A 19,751-nucleotide genomic window follows, 5' to 3' on the forward strand; every position below is an offset into this window, starting at 1 on the left:
TTTACTTTCAGTAGAAAAAAACTTGGGGGTATATAAAATTTTTATGGAAGAAATGGTCGTATAAACCTCGTAGGGGACTCAAATGATTAGAAATTGATAGTTATAATTCTCTTTTTAAAAGTTAAAAGTGATCCGATGGCAACTAGCCCCTCCACCCAACCCTCTTTTCCCCAAATATGTCCGCTCAAATTTTTATTTGTCCATTTTGTGCAATATAGACCAAAGATCGTATAATAAAAACTCCAGGGGTAACACAGCCCCCCCCTAGAACCTGGGGGCAAGTGTTATAATTATGCCCCGGGGGCTTACAAGGTTTTATTGAAGAGATGATCATATAGACTTCGGAGGGGGCTCATTCGATTGTAAATCGGAATTTCTAATAGCCTTTTTAAGAGTCAAAAGTGATCGGAGGGCAACTAGGTCCCCCCCAGGCCCTTTTTTCTCCAAATGCATCCGCTCAAAAATTTGAGATAGCCATTTTGTTCAAAATAGTTTAAAGATCAAATAACAAGAACTCAGGGGCAGGGGAGAACCCAGGGGGGGGGGGGGGTGAAAGTATAATGTACGTCGTAAATCTCATTGTGACGAGGATAAAAAAAAATCAATGATTTATTTATTTTATAAAATAAAATTTAAAACGAAACTGTCTTAAAAGCTAACCAAATTCATTATGAGTTTGAATCCAATTGATTTTACAGTAACGTATGCACAACAAGTAGGTAATGTGTTACGTTTACGATCTCACACGATAATTTTGTTTTATGAAAATGTAGTTGGGAACAATGCCATGCTACCGCCAAGTAAGCCACGTGCTGTTATAACCTGGGGCTACTAAGATTGTTGAACTTTGTTTAAGTCAGTTTGTGCTTTTTCAGTATTAAATAATAAAAAAAAAAGTCTTTTAACGGAAAGTAAGGAGCGACATTAAAACTTAAAACGAACAGAAATTATTCCGTACATGAAAGGAGCTGCCCCCTTCTCAACCCCTCGCTCATTACGCTAAAGTTTGACTCTGTCTCACAACTTTGTTTTTTAAAACAATAACAAACTTTAACGTAAAGAGCGGGGGTTGAGGAGGGGGCAGCTCCTTTCATATACGGAATAATTTCTGTTCGTACTTTTAGTTGAAAAAAACTTTTTTTTTTGTTTAATTTCTGAACGTGTTTGAGTTAATGCAGCTTTTATTTTGGCTCATAATCAAAACGAAATTTGCATATTAATCTTACTTTTTTTGGCTAAATGGCTTTCTTGAAATTTTGTTTTGACGTAACTTACAAATTTACTACCTACGTAACGAACTTCTATATTCGTATATTTTTATTACGTATATTAGGGGTTTCGCCCTCTAGTCAATACCTCGCTTTTTAAGCTAAAATTTAAATTTTGTTCCATTTCTTTAGGAATGACCCCTTAATCACAAAGGCCATTAATCAGAATTAATAGCTCTGATGAAAGTGCAAAAAAAAACTTCTGGGTAAAAAGCGAGGCAATGACTAGGGGGTGAACCCAATAATACACATAATAATTTCTGTTTATTTTAAATTTTGATATTGCCCCTTATTTTCATTTGAATTTTTTTTATGATTCAATTTTTTATCTTTTTTTAAATAATGCTTGGAAATCTGGCGCCCCCTTCATAGCAATGTCCCCTCTCCCATGAAAACCTCCTACATTAAAAGATCCTCCAACGTAACACCCGACCCACCCCCCACCCAACTACCAAAAAAAATCCCCCCTGAAAACTTCTGTATACTTCCCAATAACCAATACTATATCTAAACATTGGGCAAAGTTCATAAATTGCTGACCTTCCCTCGGGGACTTGGGGGGGAGTAAGTCATCCTCGAAGACATAGTTATTGTATTTTTCGACCATGCTGAACAAAATGGCTATCTCAAAATTTTGATCGGATGGCTTTGGGAAAAAATGAGCTTGGGAGGGGGCCTAGTTGCCCTCCATTTTTTGGTCACTTAAAAAGGGCACTAGAACTTTTAATTTTCGTTTGAATGAGCCCTCCTGCGATATTCTAGGGCCACTGGTTCGATACGATCACCCCTGGAAATAAAACACGCATCCGTGATCTTTCTTCTGGCAAAAAATACAAAATTCCACATTTTTGCAGATAGGAGCTTGAAACTTCTATAGTAGGGTTATCTGATACGCTGAATCTGATGGTGTGATTTTCATTGAAGCTTTTGATTTTTAGGGGATGTTTTTCCTTTTTTCAAAAATAAGGCAAATTTTCTCAGGCACGTAACTTTTGATGGGTAAGACTAAACTTGATGAAACTTATATATTTCAAATCAACATAGAAATTCGATTTTTTCTGGTGTATCTACTGGTATAAAAATTCTGTTTTTTAGAGTTTTGGTTACTATTGAGCCGGGTCGCTCCTTACTTACTGTTCGTTACTACGAACTGTTTGATTTATATAGAAGTCTACGCCCCTGTTTTTTAATTAGTCTTCCATCATTTCAAAACTGAAATAAACGATTGTAGACTTTTTTCAAAAAGAAACAGTTGGTTGATAGCAGACCTTAGTTGATTGATGCAAAAATTAGTTGAAATGGAAAATAATTTAGAATACTAAAGGAGAAAAGGTTATGATGGAGCTTCATCTATGAGCAGCCAATTTCAAGGTTGCGCTGCTATAGTCTGTGAAGTTTTTCCCCATGCAGTGTATGTTCACTGTGTAACTCATTCCTTAAACTAACCTGTTATGAGAAATTGTCTAGGGACTTTGAAAGTAGTAATTAATTTTTCAATTGTTCAAGAAAGTAATCCTATCATAGGGACAAAAAGAATAAGATTGAACGAATTTTGCGAGACTAGATAGATGAAGCACTTAAAAACAACCATTTTTTTTAAAAGAGATGTTCATTATTATCATTAAGTCTATGAGGGAAATTCAAAAACATCCTGATTCAGATTCTGAATCTTCAAGCAAAGCTTGTTCTTTGCTATCTGGTGCTGAGATATGCAGTTCTGCTGAAGCTATGGTTACTGTCAGTAAAGTACCAAAGATCATATAATAAAAACTCCAGGGGTAACACAGCCCCCCCCCCCTAGAACCTGGGGGCAAGTGTTATAATTATGCCCCGGGGGCTTACAAGGTTTTATTGAAGAGATGATCATATAGACTTCGGAGGGGGCTCATTCGATTGTAAATCGGAATTTCTAATAGCCTTTTTAAGAGTCAAAAGTGATCGGATGTCAACTAGGTCCCCCCAAGGCTCTTTTTTCTCAAAATGCATCCGCTCAAATTTTTGAGATAGCCAATTTGTTCAAAATAATTTAAAGATCAAATAACAAGAACTCAGGGGCAGGGGAGAACCCAGGGGGGGGGTGAAAGGATAATGTACGTCGTAAATCTCATTGTGACGAGGATAAAAAAATTAATGATTTATTTATATTATAAAATAAAATTTAAAACGAAACTGTCTTAAAAGCTAACCAAATTCATTATGAGTTTGAATCCAATTGACTTAGAGTAACGTATGCACAACAAGTAGGTAATGTGTTACGTTTACGATCTCACACGATAATTTTGTTTTATGAAAATGTAGTTGGGAACAATGCCATGCTACCGCCAAGTAAGCCACGTGCTGTTATAACCTGGGGCTCCTAAGATTGTTGAATTTTGTTTAAGTCAGTTTGTGTTTTTTCAGTATTAAATAAAAAAAAGCAAGTTTTTTAACGGAAAGTAAGGAGCGACATTAAAACTTAAAACGAACAGAAATTATTCCGTACATGAAAGGAGCTGCCCCCTCCTCAACCCCTCGCTCTTTACGCTAAAGTTTGACTCTGTCTCACAACTGTGTTTTTAAAACAATAACAAACATTAGCGTAAAGAGCGGGGGCTGAGGAGGGGGCAGCTCCTTTCATATACGGAATAATTTCTGTTCGTACTTTTAGTTAAAAAAAATTTGTTTTTTTATTTAATTTCTGAACGTGTTTGAGCTAATGCAGCTTTTATTTTGGCTCATAATCAAAACGAAATTTGCATATTAATTTTACTTTTTTTGGCTAAATGGCTTTCTTGAAATTTTGTTTTGACGTAACTTACAAATTTACTACCTACGTAACGAACTTCTATATTCGTATATTTTTATTACGTATATTAGGGGTTTCGCACTCTAGTCAATACCTCGCTCTTTACGCTAAATTAAAATTTTGTTCCAGTTCTTTAAGAATGACCCCTTAATCACAAAGGCCGTTAATAAGAATAAATAGCTCTGATGAAAGTAAAAAAAAAAATTAGCGTAAAGAGCGAGGTAATGAGTAGGGGGCGAACCCAATCATATACATATTAATTTCTGTTCGTTTTAAATTTTGATGTTGCTCCTTACTTTCAGTTAAATTTTTTTTATGATTCAATTTTTTATCTTTTTTTAAATAATGCTTGGAAATCTGGCGCCCCCTTCATAGCAATGTCCCCTCTCCCATGAAAACCTCCTACATTAAAAGATCCTCCAACGTAACACCCGACCCACCCCTCCTCCCAACTACCAAAAAAAATCCCCCCTTAAAACTTCTGTATACTTCCCAATAACCAATACTATATCTAAACATTGGGCAAAGTTCATAAATTGCTGACCTTCCCTCGGGGACTTTGGGGGGAATAAGTCATCCTCGAAGACATAGTTATTGTATTTTTCGACCATGCTGAACAGAATGACTATCTGAAAATTTTGATCGGATGACTTTGGAAAAGAATGAACTTGGGAGGGGGCCTAGTTGCCCTCCATTGTTTTGGGTCACTTAAAAAGGGCACTAGAACTTTTAATTTTCGTTTGAATGAGCCCTCCCGCGATATTCTAGGGCCACTGGTTCGATACGATCACCCCTGGAAAAAAAAACACGCATCCGTGAACTTTCTTCTAGCAAAAAAAATAAAATTCCACATTTTTGCAGATAGGAGATTGAAACTTCTATAGTAGGGTTCTCTGATACGCTGAATCTGATGGTGTGATTTTCATTGAAGTTTTTGATTTTTAGGGGGTGTTTTCCCTTTTTTCCAAAATAAGGCAAATTTTTTCAGGCGCTTAACTTTTTGATGGGTAGGACTAAACTTGATGAAACTTATATATTTGAAATCAGCAGAAAAATCTGATTCTTTTGATGTATCAATTTGCATCAAAATTTCGTTATTTAGAGTTTCGGTTACTATTGAGCCGGGTCGCTCCTTACTTACAGTTCGTTACTACGAACTGTTTGATTTATATAGAAGTCTACGCCCCTGTTTTTTAATTAGTCGTCCATCATTTCAAAACTGAAATAAACGATTGTAGACTTTTTTTCAAAAAGAAACAGTTGGTTGATAGCAGACCTTAGTTGATTGATACAAAAATTAGTTGAAATGGAAAATAATTTAAAATACTAAAGGAGAAAAGGTTATGATGGAGCTTTATCTATGAGCAGCCAATTTCAAGGTTGCGCTGCTATAGTCTGTGAAGTTTTTCCCCATGCAGTGTATGTTCACTGTGTAAGTCACTCCTTAAACTAACCTGTTATGAGAAATTGTCTAGGGACTTTGAAAGTAGTAATTAATTTTTCAATTGTTCAAGAAAGTAATCCTATCATAGGGACAAAAAGAATAAGATTGAACGAATTTTGCGAGACTAGATAGATGAAGCACTTAAAAACAACCATTTTTTTTAAAAGAGATGTTCATTATTATCATTAAGTCTATGAGGGAAATTCAAAAACATCCTGATTCAGATTCTGAATCTTCAAGCAAAGCTTGTTCTTTGCTATCTGGTACTGAGACATGCAGTTCTGCTGAAGCTATGGTTACTGTCAGTAAAGTTTTTAGTCTGTCATACAATTTATCGAAATCTTTGCACTCAGAAACTATAGACACCGTATCCTTTCTCAAACACGCTGACGATCTTAAGAGCGAATGTTAGAGGCATGAGAGATCTTAGTGAAGCTACGTTTCATCCACTTTTAACTGAAAGGACTGAACTGTTTCAAGATTATGAAATCTGCATTAGTATGCCCCGATGAGGTCCAAAACAAACGTATAGGGATAATTACGCAAAAGAGTCAGAGGATCCTGAAACATAATGCCGATTTTCTGTGTTTATCCGATTAATGGACTACTTTCTGCAGCAGCTGCATCAGTGATTCCTTAGTCCCAGAAAGTTGCTGGAGTCATTGCAATACCTACTTCCCCAGCACTGTATTTCGATTGATGAAGAAAAAATTTAGGATATATCAGATACTCTTACTGATTTTTGGTATCTTGATGCAGACAGCTATAGGGGAAGCTTGCGAGCTGAGTTACCTCTGTTGAGGAGAATGTGGATACAATCGGGAAACGTGGCACCAAAACATTTCATAATGTGCTTAAAAAAATGTGATAAGAAGAGTTTCCCCACTCTACATCGATTTTGAAGATTGGTGCAACGATTCCCGTCACTACGGCTACGTGCGAGCGTTCTTTTTCTACCCTGAGAAGAGTGAAGTACCAGGAGTGCCTCAGGTTGAGAACGGCTTAATGGATTGGCCTTATTTTCCATACACGGCGATGTTCCAGTCAATGCAGAAGACGTTTTGGATAAACTAGCCCAAGAAAAAAGGTGGCTTGATTTTATTTTATAGTTACATATTTACAGTGTTGTCTCAATAAAGAATGTACCTTATATTCAACAAGCTTTGTTTTTCCTTTTTAGCCAGTACTACCGTTCCTCAGTCAATTGATACATTCCTCTCCGAACTTTATAGCCGGGTTCGCCCCTACTCAGGGGTCGAAACAAACCTTCAGAGCCCGGGGAGAAGTGTTGTAAGTTATGCCTCGGGGACAGAAAAGGTTTTATGTAAAGTGTAGTTGTATAAACATCAGAGGTGGCTCATTTGATTGTAGATTGAAGGTTCTAGTTACCTTTTTAAGAATCATCAAAAGTGATCGGTGGGAATATACCCCCTCCCCACGCCCTCTTTTCCCCAAATGTATCCCCAAATTTTGAGATAGCCATTTTGTTTGAAATAGTCCAATGATCAGATGACAAAACTTCTGGATCAACATACACCCCCCAAACCCGGGAAGGGTTGTAACTTATGCCCCGGGGGTATATAAGATTTTTATGGAAGGTGTAGTTGTATAAACTTAGGTGGGGGCTCAAATTATTGTAATTTTAAAGTTATAGTCCTCTTTTAAGAATCAAAAGTGATTTGAAAGCAACTAGCCTCCCCCCCCACCAACCCTAAGGTCATAAGGCTCCAATGTTTTATCTTATTTTTCCCAGATGCACTTCATGTGGAAGGGATGATCGTATAAAGTTCGGAGGGGGCTCGTTCGATTGAAAATCGTAAGTTATACTGCCATTTTTAAGAGTTAAAAGTGATCGGAGGGCAAATAGCTCCCACGCCTTTTTTCCCCAAATGTATCCAAAACAAAATTTAAATAGTTTAAAGATCAGATAAGAAAACTTGGGGTTTGACAAAACTGAAAGGGGGGCATCTATCCCCCTCCCCTCACACATACCATCTTTTCCCCAAACGTATTTAATCAAAATTTGGAGATAGCCATTTTGTTTGAAATAGTCCAGCGATAAGATAACAAAATTTTTGGGGTTGACATACTCACCCCCCCCCTGGAGTCCAGGGGAAAATATTAATGATAAATCATGGGAGCTGACCCCTGGTTCTCCCTCCATGGCCCGACCCCCTCCCAAAAAAAAGTTTTATGGTATTTTATTCCAAAAATTATGGGAATTCAGTTTAATTTATTAGTTCTTTCCAAAACTGTTCAAGACACCTATGTTCTTCACTATGAACAAAAGTTCTGGTACTGCTCGTTTCCCTAACGGTAAAAGCGTAAGGCCTACTGCGTATTTGACGCTTTACTAAATCGAATTATGTTACAAATATTTTCTTTTGTACTTATTATAACATTGAAAATAAAATGAAAATTGCTGCGAAACCAGGTCAGGATTTGCCAATAGGCCCACCAGGGTAGTAACCTATCATGAGGTTTCACACGAACACCATATTTGGGAGACAATTGAACTCCAGCCAGAACATCGAAAAATAGCCTGTGATGTTAAAGCTACTCATGTTACTAAGGGGACTCCAAATATGGTGGACTAAAAATAACCAAGAGGCCCTTACAACCGCTCATAGCAACCAGAACTAATATAATGACGAATTTTCAATATAGTTCATATTAGTAGGAGAATAGAATTCAGAGAGAACAGTTTGATTATAATCGTTTATTTGACAAGATATATATTTGCAATGATGAGTGGTATGTTTATACTATTATAAGTTTATAGTGGCAGCAGCAGTAATGATGCAAAGATGAGAGTATCAAACAAAGCACTAGAAATTACAAGAGGATCTCAGTAGAGGGCCCCCAGAAGATACTAACTATGCAAGATCACGCGACCATTTCTACTCCTACCAGTACAAGATCATTGATCTCCAATGAGCTAGAATACTGCCAGTACAAGATCACAGGGGTTTGAATACTACCAGTACAAGATTACAGCCAATCAGAGGGCTAGAATCTGTGGACGAACAAGACCACATCCTCTTTCTAAGCCAATCACAGAGCTAGGAATACTGGGCGAAGTGACATCAGACCAGATTTCTGGAAAATTAATTTCCCTGGAATTTCAGCATTGAATTTTATGTAATTTCTTTGTCGCAATCAAAATACCGTAATTTGTGTTACATCACAATTCCACCTTGAGACTTTGTTTACAAAATCCTCTTATCTGATTATCGAATATTCTTGAAGTAGAACTTTCATAGGGGTGAAACAAAGCTAGATATTATTCATATTTTAGATTGGATTTTATGAAAGGGATAAAAGAGTTAAAAGCGCGTAACAGTTAAGGGAAGTCTGAGAGGATGGTAAGTTTAAAGTGTGTCTATGCACAGTTGCCAGAATAAAGGAAACGTTAGAGATTAATTGACATTTTAAGGGATTATTTGGGGTGAAACAGTTTGAGACATGTGACTTGACATAGCTTTACTTCTCAGCTGTGGTCGCTATAATAGACAAGTAGACAGTATGGGATTAGTAAGACGATTGTCGATTTGAACCATCAAGGACCGCATCCTCCAAGAGGTCCCTCCAACTTTATGGGCCCATCCCCCCATTTTTTATAATTTTTTGAAGTTTATTTTTTTTAACATGATAATTTCGTTTCAACTTTCTTACATGTCTTAGAATGAACAATTACACATTATGGGATTAGTGAGATGGCTATCGATTTGAACCATCAAGAACCGCAACCACCAATGACCCTAGCCACCAAGGACCTAAACCTCCAAGGTCCCCTCTCCCCACCCTCCAAGGGGCCCCTCTCTCAAACTTTTTGGGTCCATCCCCCCATTTTTAAAACTTTTTCTTTAGTTTATTTTTTTAACATGATAATTTTATTTCAACTTTTTCTACAAGTCTTAGATTCAACAAGTACACAATATGGAACTAGTGAGATGGCTATGGATTAGAACCATCAAGGGGCTCAACCTCCAAGGTCCCCTCTCGCCAACCTCCCAGGGAACCCCTCCTTCCCACTTTTTGGGCCCATCCCCCTATTTTTTATACTTTTTGTAGTTTATTTTTCTTAACCTGATAATTCTTTTTCAACTCTTTCTACATGTCTTACAATGAACTTGTACACATGAAAATAACTGTGAACAAGTACACAGTTCCTAAGAACACCCTACCTTTACTTGTCTAACCGAAAGGAATAAAGGGTTAAATATGCTAATATTCTTCCAAAAAGAATAATTTTAAAATATAGTTTGTCTTTTATCACTTGTAGTCTATAGACAAATGATTCCTAAAAACACCCTGCCTTTCCTTGTCTAACTGAAAGGAAATAATAAAGGGTTAAATATGCTAATATTTTTCCAAAATTCAAAAAGAATAATTCTAAAATATAGTTTGTCTTTTACCACTTGTAGTCTGTAGACAGATAATTCCTAAGAACACCCTACCTTTCCTTGTCTAACTGAAAGGAAATAATAAAGGATTAAATATGCTACTATTTTTTCCAAAATACAAAAAGAATAATTTAAAAATAAAATTTGTCTTTTACCACTTGTAGTCTATAGACGGATAATTCCTAACAACATCCTGCCTTTCCTTAACTAACTGAAATGAAATAATATACGGTTAAATATGCTAATATTTTTTTCAAAATACAAAAAGAATAATTTAAAAATAAGTTTTGGCTTTTACCACTTGTAGTCTATAGACGGATATTTCCTAAGAACACCCTACCTTTCATTGTCTAACTGAAAGGAAATAATAAATGGTTAAATATGCTAATATTTTTTCCCAAATACAAAAAGAATAATTTAAAAATAAAGTTTGTCTTTTACCACTTGTAGTCTATAGACAGATAATTCCTAAGAACACTCTACCTTTCTTTGTCTAACTGAAAGGATATAACAAAGGGTTAAATATACTAATATTTGTTCAAAAATACAAAAAGCATGATTTAAAAATATAGTTTGTCTTTTACCACTTGTAGTCTATAGACAGATAATTCCTAAGACCCTACCTTCGCTTGTCTAACTGAAAGGAAATAATAAAGGGTTAATTATGCTAATAATCCTCCAAATTCCCCAGGGGGAGGGCTGTACAACATTCACCTATGAAAGACTATGAAACCTAGCTCAGAAAGTGCGAAATAGTAAACCAAGCATCCCAAATCATAGGTCTCAGACAACATGCACATACGAAAGGTTAGGAAATCTAGCTCAAAAATACCAAAATAGCAAACTAGACATCCCAAATCATAAGTTTCATGCAACACACACCAACGGAAAGGTTAAGAAACCTAGCTAAGAAAAGTCTAAAATAGTAAACCAAACATTCCAAATCATTAATTTCAGACAACATACACACCTACGACAGCCTAATAAATTTAGGTCAGAAGTTCAAAATAGTAAATCAAGCACCCCCAATCATAGGTTTTAGACAGCACACATCTACATACGTTAAGAAATCTAGCTTAAATGTGAATTTTTTATACTTTAAGTATGTTTTATGTCATTCTAAGACATGTAAAAAAAAAGTTGAAATAAAATTATCATGTTAAAAAATAAAAAAAAAATAAAAAAGTAAACTTCAAAAAAAGTATGAAAAATGGGGGGATGTGCTCAAAAAGTTGGAGGGAGGGGGCCCCTAGGAGGCTGGGGAGAGGGGACCTCGGAGGTTGAGGTCCTTGTTGGCAAGTGTCATTGGTGGATGCAGTCATTGATGGTTCAAATCCATAACCATCTTGCTTATCCCATATTGTCTACTTGTTCATTCTAAGACATGTAAAAAAAGTTGAAATAAAATTATCATGTTAAAAAAATAAACTTCAAAGGATATAAAAAATGGGGGGATTGGTCCAAAAATTGGGAGTGATAGGGGCCCCCTGGGGGTTGGGGAGAGGGGACCTTGGAGGTTGAGGTCCTTGGTGGCTAGGGTCATTGGCGGTTCCGGTTCTTGATGTTTCAAATCCATAACGTCTCTAATCCATTATTTTTGTACTTGTTCATTCTAACACATGCAAAAAAAAGTTGAAAAAAAATTATCATGTTAAAAAAAATGAACTTCAAAAAAGTATAAAAAAATGGGGGGATGGGGCCAAACAGTTGGAAGGAGGGGGGTTCAATGGAGGTGGGGGAGAGGGGCATTGGAGGTTGAGGTCCTTGGTGGTTAGGGTCATTAGTGATTGTGGTCCCTGATGGTTCAAATCCATAACCATCTCACTAATCCCATTTTGTGTACTTGTTCATTCTAAGACATGTAAAAAAAAGTTGAAATAAAATTATCATATTAAAAATAAATTTCCAAAAAGTATGAAAAAATAGGGGGATGGGCCCAAAAAGTTGGAGGGAGGGGGCCCCTTAGAGGTTAGGGAGAGTCGACCTTGGAGGTTGAGGTCCTTGGTTGCTAGGGTCGTTGGTGGTTACGGTCCTTAATGATTCAAATCCATAACCATCTCACTAATACCATATTGTGTACTGGTTCATTCTAAGGCATGTAAAAAAAAGTTGAAATAAAATTTTCATGTTAAAAAAAACTTCAAAAGTATAAAAAAAATGGGGGGATGGGCCAAAAAGTTGGAGGGAGGGGGCCCCTTGGAGGTTGAGGTTCTTGATGGTTCAAATCCATAATCATCTCACTAATCCCATATTGTGTACTTGTCTATTATAGTGACCACAGCCGAGAAGTAAAGCTATGTCGAGTCACATGTCTCAAACTGTTTCACCCCAAATGATCCCCTAAAATGTCAATTATTCTCTAACGTTTCCTTTATTCTGGCAACTGTGCACAGATACATTTTAAACTTACCAACCACTCAGACTTACCTTAACTTTTACGCGTTTTTAACTCTATTATCCCTTTCATACAATCCAATTAAAAATATAAATAATATCTAGCTTTGTTTCACCCCTATGAAAGTTCTACTTCAAGAATATTTGATAATCAGATAAGAGGATTTTATAAACAGAGTCTCAAGGTGGAATTGTGATGTAACAGAAATTACGGTACTTTGATTACAACAAAGAAATTACATAAAATTCAATGCTGAAATTCCAGGGAAATTAATTTTCCAGAAATCTGGTCTGATGTCACTTCGCCCAGTATTCCTAGCTCTGTGATTGGCTTAGAAAGAGGATGTGGTCTTGTTCGTCCACAGATTCTAGCCCTCTGATTGGCTGTAATCTTGTACTGGTAGTATTCAAACCCCTGTGATCTTGTACTGGCAGTATTCTAGCGTATTGGAGATCAATGATCTTGTACTGGTAGGAGTAGAAATGGTCGCGTGATCTTGTATAGTTAGTATCTGTGTGGGGCCCTCTACTTATCTCGACTAAGCTTTTGAATAGGATGATGTGTATACAAGATATATGATATCATTGAATAAATTTAAATTGGGGGAACAATTATGCTTTGCAGCGAAGGTTGATATACTGCATATTCATAGACTTCAAGCTGCTTTAAATGCAGTACATAAATATATTAAGGAGAATAAGTTGTATCAGCAATTGTATGTGTATGTAATATATTATTGTTGTAATTATATACATAATAAAAATGTTTCGAAATCGAAAATGTTGTCTTTTTTTCGTGTAAGAGTTTTTGTAGGTTATCGAATATTCAAAAAGTACAAAGAATCCTGGTTAGCCTAAAGTCAGCTGTGAGAGTATTAGGATTGAAAAATGGATGAATTTGAGAAAGAGAAAATTATGCTGAATCTGGGGATTATGGAAATATGTTTGATTCTAGATGATGATTTTCTAGAGTTATCTCTCCAAAAGAAAAATATTTTCTCTAAGAATACTTGACAATATAATGAGAAATTATTCTCCATAATTTGACAATTGTATGCAACTTTTACGATGTGACTCAAACGCATTTACTCAATTTATTGGTATATTAATTGAAACAAAGGAAACTGACAGTGTGGATTTACTTTTGAATGCAGTGCCTTAGAAATTTAGATTCTGTCTAGACGAGAACAACAAATTAAGAATATCCTGTTCAAACAGGTTTTGTGATGTCACACAATGACTCCCCTCTCTCTCTAATAATCCCATCCTATATCAACGGATCCATGCATAGCCAAAAATACGGTACTGATTTGAGAATATCACCAAAATAAAGCATAACCCCTGTTGCTTACACTTTTTGGTGGAGGATCATACATTATACTATAAATAAAATGGATGCTTATTATATATGTTTATCATTTTAAAAAATCTCCACCATCATTTTAATACATATTCTATAACACGTCAATGTAAAGCATTTAATTCAAAACTAATTGGCCTGGAATCTGTTAATAATCCAGAATGCGGAAACAAGAGCTAAATATCTTCTCCTATATTCATGCGTCATTGGCATTTGGACAAGGTTAAGCCGGGTTACTAGTTTATTAAAAGAGAATAGAGGAAAGTGTTTTCATTTGGCTGGTATTAAATTATGCAAAAGACAGTTTTGGAGAATAAGAGACTAATGTCAAAGTTGAAACAAAGTCAGTATGTTATTGAAATGATAGAGGATATTAGCTTATAAGAAAGAAGATTGAAATACAGTTAATTATTAATTATCCTTAGATTTTTATACTCGATTAATCTATCGTGTTTCTCAGTACTTTATTTCTTTGTTTCTTCATAAGTTTTTGTGTAGAAATATGGCTCTTACACTTTTGAAATGCAAGATCTATCAGACTATTTGAAAGCAGAAATGTATAAACTAATTATATACAAACTATTTAATTATAAAAAAGTAACTTAAATCGAAGAATTGGCTAACTTCATTTTGCTTGTTCATAATATATATCGCTCACTACACTATAGAATTATAAGTGTTACAACACTCTCAGTTCTTTACTATATTATACGCTCGAATTTAAAATAAAATATATTAAAAATAGAATTTCTGTCACAATGCATTTATCACTATAGAATCGATTATTCTTAGTGACTCCTTATTTGGACTCCCGTTAGTAACATGAGTAGATTTACCGTCACATGCTATTTTTCGATGTTCTGGCTGGAGTCCACTTGTCTCCCAAATCTTGTGTTTGTGTGAAACTTCATGATAGGTTACTACTCACTAGGCCCTGCGGCTTTCATTATTCCCAAGGTTTTGGGGATTTCCCCGAAAATGTTACAAAAACGGAGCGGCAAAATTGCTTTGGCCTAGAAGTGTCAAAGCTTTAAATCTGTCCCTGAGAGAAAAAAAAATTTTAGCTGGTGAGCTTTCAGCAATTAATATCATTACAAATCAAATATTTAGTTTAATTTTGTTATTTCTTGCAGACTGTTAAATTTATTTTTGAATAAAAACTTTTTTTCAAATAGGGAATTTGAAAAACTTGAAACTTTGGTAATGAAAAACGGACAGAAATTAATTTAACAAAAAAAACTTTCTGAAAAACAAGTTTTTTTAAGAAAAGTGAAGGCCATATTTATTTATATTTATTTATTTATTTTTTAACCCGTCACTACAAAAAAGCAAAAAGACGGAGAACAACATAATAAAAAAAAAAAATACAGAACAAGTACTTAAAAGCACTACATCGACACTACTGCCGCAGGAGGGACGACCACTCGTGCGATAGCCTTGCGTTAAAATTGTCAATCTGTTTTCTACCGGCCTGACATGGTTCTTTAACTTTATAATGAAAGCTAATATATGAGGTACGCGTCCACAAAGGTAATCTCAACAGATACTTTGGATAACGAAAGTAGTAAGACCAAATTTGCTTAATGTCAGATTTCTGGAGCATTCTCCAGAAAGGTGCAATATATAGAATATGTGGCAGAGCAGTTGCGTTATACAACCTAGCTAAAATCATGCGATTAAAACGGAGTTTATTTGCCACAATGTTGCCATATGACGCCGAAATTCGCTTTTTCAGATGACTAACTATGAGCGAGCGGGTAGCTCGCACGGATGTTCCGACAGGAAGGCCCAAATAAGTTAACGAAGTCACTGGCTTAACGGTAATATCACCAAGTCTAACAGATACATCAGTCAAATCATTCCAATTAAAAAGAACAATCTCAGACTTAGTTGCGTTAAAACCAAGATTAATTTTCCGGTATTCATCGTTTAACATTTTAAATTCTCCTCGAGGCACGCACGGGTCCGACATGGCATAAACACGTCACCAGCATAGCAAACTAGGCTTAGATTCAAACCGCGAACTATGCATGAACATTCAATTTGCGATTGTGGCTCTATTATTGTATTGTTGAAAAAATCAAGGGAAACAATAGATCCTTGCCTCACTCTTTTATAAACTAGTGAAACAGCATAATATCACAGGCCAGAAATATGAATACGTAACACGAGATCATCATTTAAGTCACGATACGCTTTTATCACCGATGAGTTGATCCCCTTCTTATATGCCGAATACAAAATATATTCGTGGACGAGTGAATCAAATGCACACTATACATTGTGACTACCAATAGCTAAAAATTCACTAGCTGTATCGGAATCCCTAAGTATAGCACATAAAGCTGATAGGACGTAGCCACACCCAAATCCCTTCTAAAAGCCAAACTACCCTGAAGGAACGTAATATTTTTACCGAATTTCTTTGCATGTTAGCAACTCAAATAACTTTCAAAAAACATTCGATACAGTTACGGGTTTATACGAACTGCAAAGGTGGGGAGGTTTACCTCGCTTTAACACGGGGATCAGTTTACCTTCGCAAAAAGATTTTGGCACTATTCCAGAGGAGAATATCATTTGGTATAGTAAACTCAGGTGGTCAATCAGAAGATCACTACTAAATTCAAGAGCGGCTCCGCAGATATCTTCAGTACCCTTACTGAATTTATTTTTCAACTCAATTATTGCAGAGAAAACCATGCTTTGTCTCACAATAAAATCACTATTTGCATGGAACTGTAATTTGTTGTTAAGCTTTTCAGCATGTTCTACACTAAGATTGGAGGGGGGAGGCGTAAACTCTCGGCTGTAATGGTCTTCCCAGAAATCTTCCCGAGGAACAGAATCCGGCGTAGCATAACGTTTGGGTTGCAGGGCATGTTTCCACAGGGCACTGGGATTTTGGTTCACGCTTTCAGAAAAATTGGTTATGCAATCGCACCTGTGCTTGTTTAGAGCTCTGGCAAATACATGGCTTGCTTTTTTCCTGACACAGCTAACCCAGCCTGTCGATGGTAAGTCACAATCACGTCGGCTTTAAGACCAAAACTTAGATTTCTGACACGCAGATTTCAGTTTAGGATTCCGGGACCGGTCATGATTTCGTGTTACATGCTGGATTGTAAGTGTTAGCACAGCGTATTATACGTCAAATCTGACAGCATGACAAAGAAAAGCACACTGAATATCAATAAGCTTACGAGCATCGTCACGAGGCATAACTTCAAATTTCTGTAAAAGAAGGAAAGGGATCTTGATCTTACGAAGAATTGTATAACAAACCGATCCGTGCCGGGCTACTCGTCTTTGACAAACCAGACTGTAATCTTGACTGCCGGGCCAGCAGCAGAATTTCCTACGTTGGCAGTTGTCAGAAAATGTTCCGAAATGTATGTTGAAGACAGGACTTTTACTTAGCTTTGAGACAGGTGTCTTGATGCTAAGACGCCATCGATGTTGGTAGTGGCCCCCGTATGATGAAGATAAGTTGCGTCACGATTTTTCATTAGAACTTCTAGATCACTGGTAAGCTGCAGGATAAGATTTGATCGAGTTGAGGTCAAGTCACGTAAGTCACAATTAAAATCACCAATCAGGAGCTTTTCGGGTATAGCATTTCGGGTAACACATTTTGCAAGACGTTTGGCCGCAAGAGCAAAGCTTTTTTCTGATTTTTCGGACTTGTAATCTGTCGGAAGGTAAGTGTTAATAACGGTCAGATTCGCAATTTGAATAGCGATATGATTGGCTGAGGTCTCCACGAGGACACTGGGATGTGCTTTGCGAACTAGAATAGCAATGCCACCAGAGGGTCTGCCATGGCTGAGAAGACGTTTGGCTGGCGAAAGAAATAACACGTGGGAATGAGGAAATTCAAGGAGCTCCTTACTGCATTCAATAAGGAAATGTTCTTGCAAGCACAACACGTCGTGATTCCCCAAGAATTTTACAATTACAGGGTACTTATTAAGAGAACCGCCATGTATATTCCAGGAAATGACGCTACTTTCCACGGTTAGGCTTCTCTGCAATCACTTTTTGGTTTTCAGGGCATCTTACGTGATAGCAGGTGTGAGACGACGAATCACAGGCTACACAACGCATCGGCTTTGTACATGGGTTGTTCTTTGATGAAACGTGTTCAGGACTCGCGCATCGGCCACAGACAGCTTCATTTCTACACGAAGCGGCTTTATGCCCATTTTTATGGCACTTGTAACACTTGAGAGGCAAAAAAAATTAGGTTTTTCATATTTAGTCGCTCAATTCCAACCATTGGCGGGCTTTCGACGGCAAGTTTGAGGTCAGCTGCGGTTTCGAAATAGAGTTCAAATGCCTTTGCAGTACCACAACGTTTGACCTCAATTAGGCCCACGAAGAGGGCCTTCAATTCCTCCTCTGTAACATTCTGAGGTACTTGCTTAACAATACCGTTGTATGATGGGGCATATGCACGGGCTTCTAACTTCGAACCTGCCTTTGCTATGTTTTTGGCGATGCGAGTGGCGGCGTTTTTGTTCTTAACAAGTAGCTTAGTTTCAGTTTTAAAACGCTTCAGTTCAACAATTTCATCACAGTAATTTTTGCACAATTGGGTAATAAACTCCTTGCGGGATTTGGGAGTTTTCAATTCACGAGGAAAGTTTTTTATTACTACTGCAGCGTAGGATAACGGTTGGGGAGGGGGGACGGAGGTTTTTGAAGTCTGGGTAAGTAGTTGACTAAATTTTTGTTGGCCTTGCGATTCTATAAACCTGTTTAACTTTCTGCACATCTCATTGACACGGGTAATTACAACTGCACTGATTTCGTCTGAAGTTGTAGGACCTTCTTGTGGGTCCACTATTACAAACTTTGAAAGCTTGCATATCTGATCTTTCACCGCCGAGACCATTGTACGACATAGTTCTTTAACGTTATCTTCATCTTTAACTTTCATAGACAACCGCTCGGTAGTGCAAGTGATTTCATGCAGCAAAACTCGGGCTTCATTTATCCTTTCCTTGTCATAGAACTTAACTGCGGAGTCAATTATTTGCGATAGCTTATTGCCATTATTCAGCGAACGGAAAAGAAAGTTCAGCAGCGGCGAATAAACAAATTTCTCACTCATAGTTTATCCGTAGTTCGTAAGGTAAAACGCTATCAAATATCTTTTAACGGGTAGCAGGTAAACACAAGCCGGAGACGGTCCAATTTCGTTATGAAATAAATATACAGGTATCAAAAAGGTGAGGAGAGAAGTAAGTGAAGTGCTGGAGGACGTCTACCTTGTCCCCGCAATTTAAGGGGCAAGCCCAGCGGGTACCACGGCTCTTGCTAACAACTCTCCACCCCTCTTCTGCTTACTTTTCTTTCTCCAACTCAATCTCAGCGTAATTGCCTACGAATATCGTATTATAAGATTTGCGTAGTAAAATCTTCTATTGGCAACTTCCAATCGGCAACACTGAGCTAAAATAATTAAACTTAGGATCAGAAGAAATAGAAACCTGCAATAAATCAAACTCAAAACGACCAGAAATTACTGATAAAGAAAAAATGAAACCCAAAACGAACAGAAATTATATAAATAATTATAGGGAAAAAATACAATAGATTGAATAAATATCTCTTATAACGAGTAAAGCTTAAATTGAGTATGCAACTCAAGCTTAAAACGAACAGAAAATAAATAAACAATCATAGCCAACAAACATATAATATGTACTAATATAAATGAATAAATAAATTTTAAAACGAGTAAAACTTAATTTGAATATGCAAATCAAGCTTGAAACGAAAAAAAATCACAACAAACAAGAGTTTTAGTTTTGCCTCCTTCTCTCATTGTATAAGTCTAAAACCTACTGCGTCATTGGCGCTTTACTGAAACGAATTATATGACAAGTATTTTCTTTTGTACTTACTACAACATTGAAAATTGGAATAAAAAATGCAGTAAAATTAAATTTTTTAACTGATGAGCTTTCAGCAACTAATCATTATATATCAAATATTTACTTCAATTTTAATAGTTCTTTCCAAGACTATTCAAGACAAATATAGCTTCACTACAAACAAGAATTTGGATACTGCCCCCTTCCCTAAC

At 36.5% G+C, this 19,751-nt stretch overlaps 1 protein-coding gene across 4 annotated transcripts in view; it reads left to right on the forward strand.

The window, feature by feature from the left end:
• Positions 1-19,751, forward strand: part of GatA (glutamyl-tRNA(Gln) amidotransferase subunit A, mitochondrial) — a 136,625-nt gene that overhangs the window by 83,773 nt on the left and 33,101 nt on the right. The window lies entirely within an intron of this gene.

This window comes from Artemia sp. Qi Xiang Cuo, chromosome 11, assembly GCF_049724085.1.
Source record: "Artemia sp. Qi Xiang Cuo chromosome 11, ASM4972408v1, whole genome shotgun sequence".
NCBI lineage: Eukaryota > Metazoa > Arthropoda > Branchiopoda > Anostraca > Artemiidae > Artemia > Artemia sp. Qi Xiang Cuo.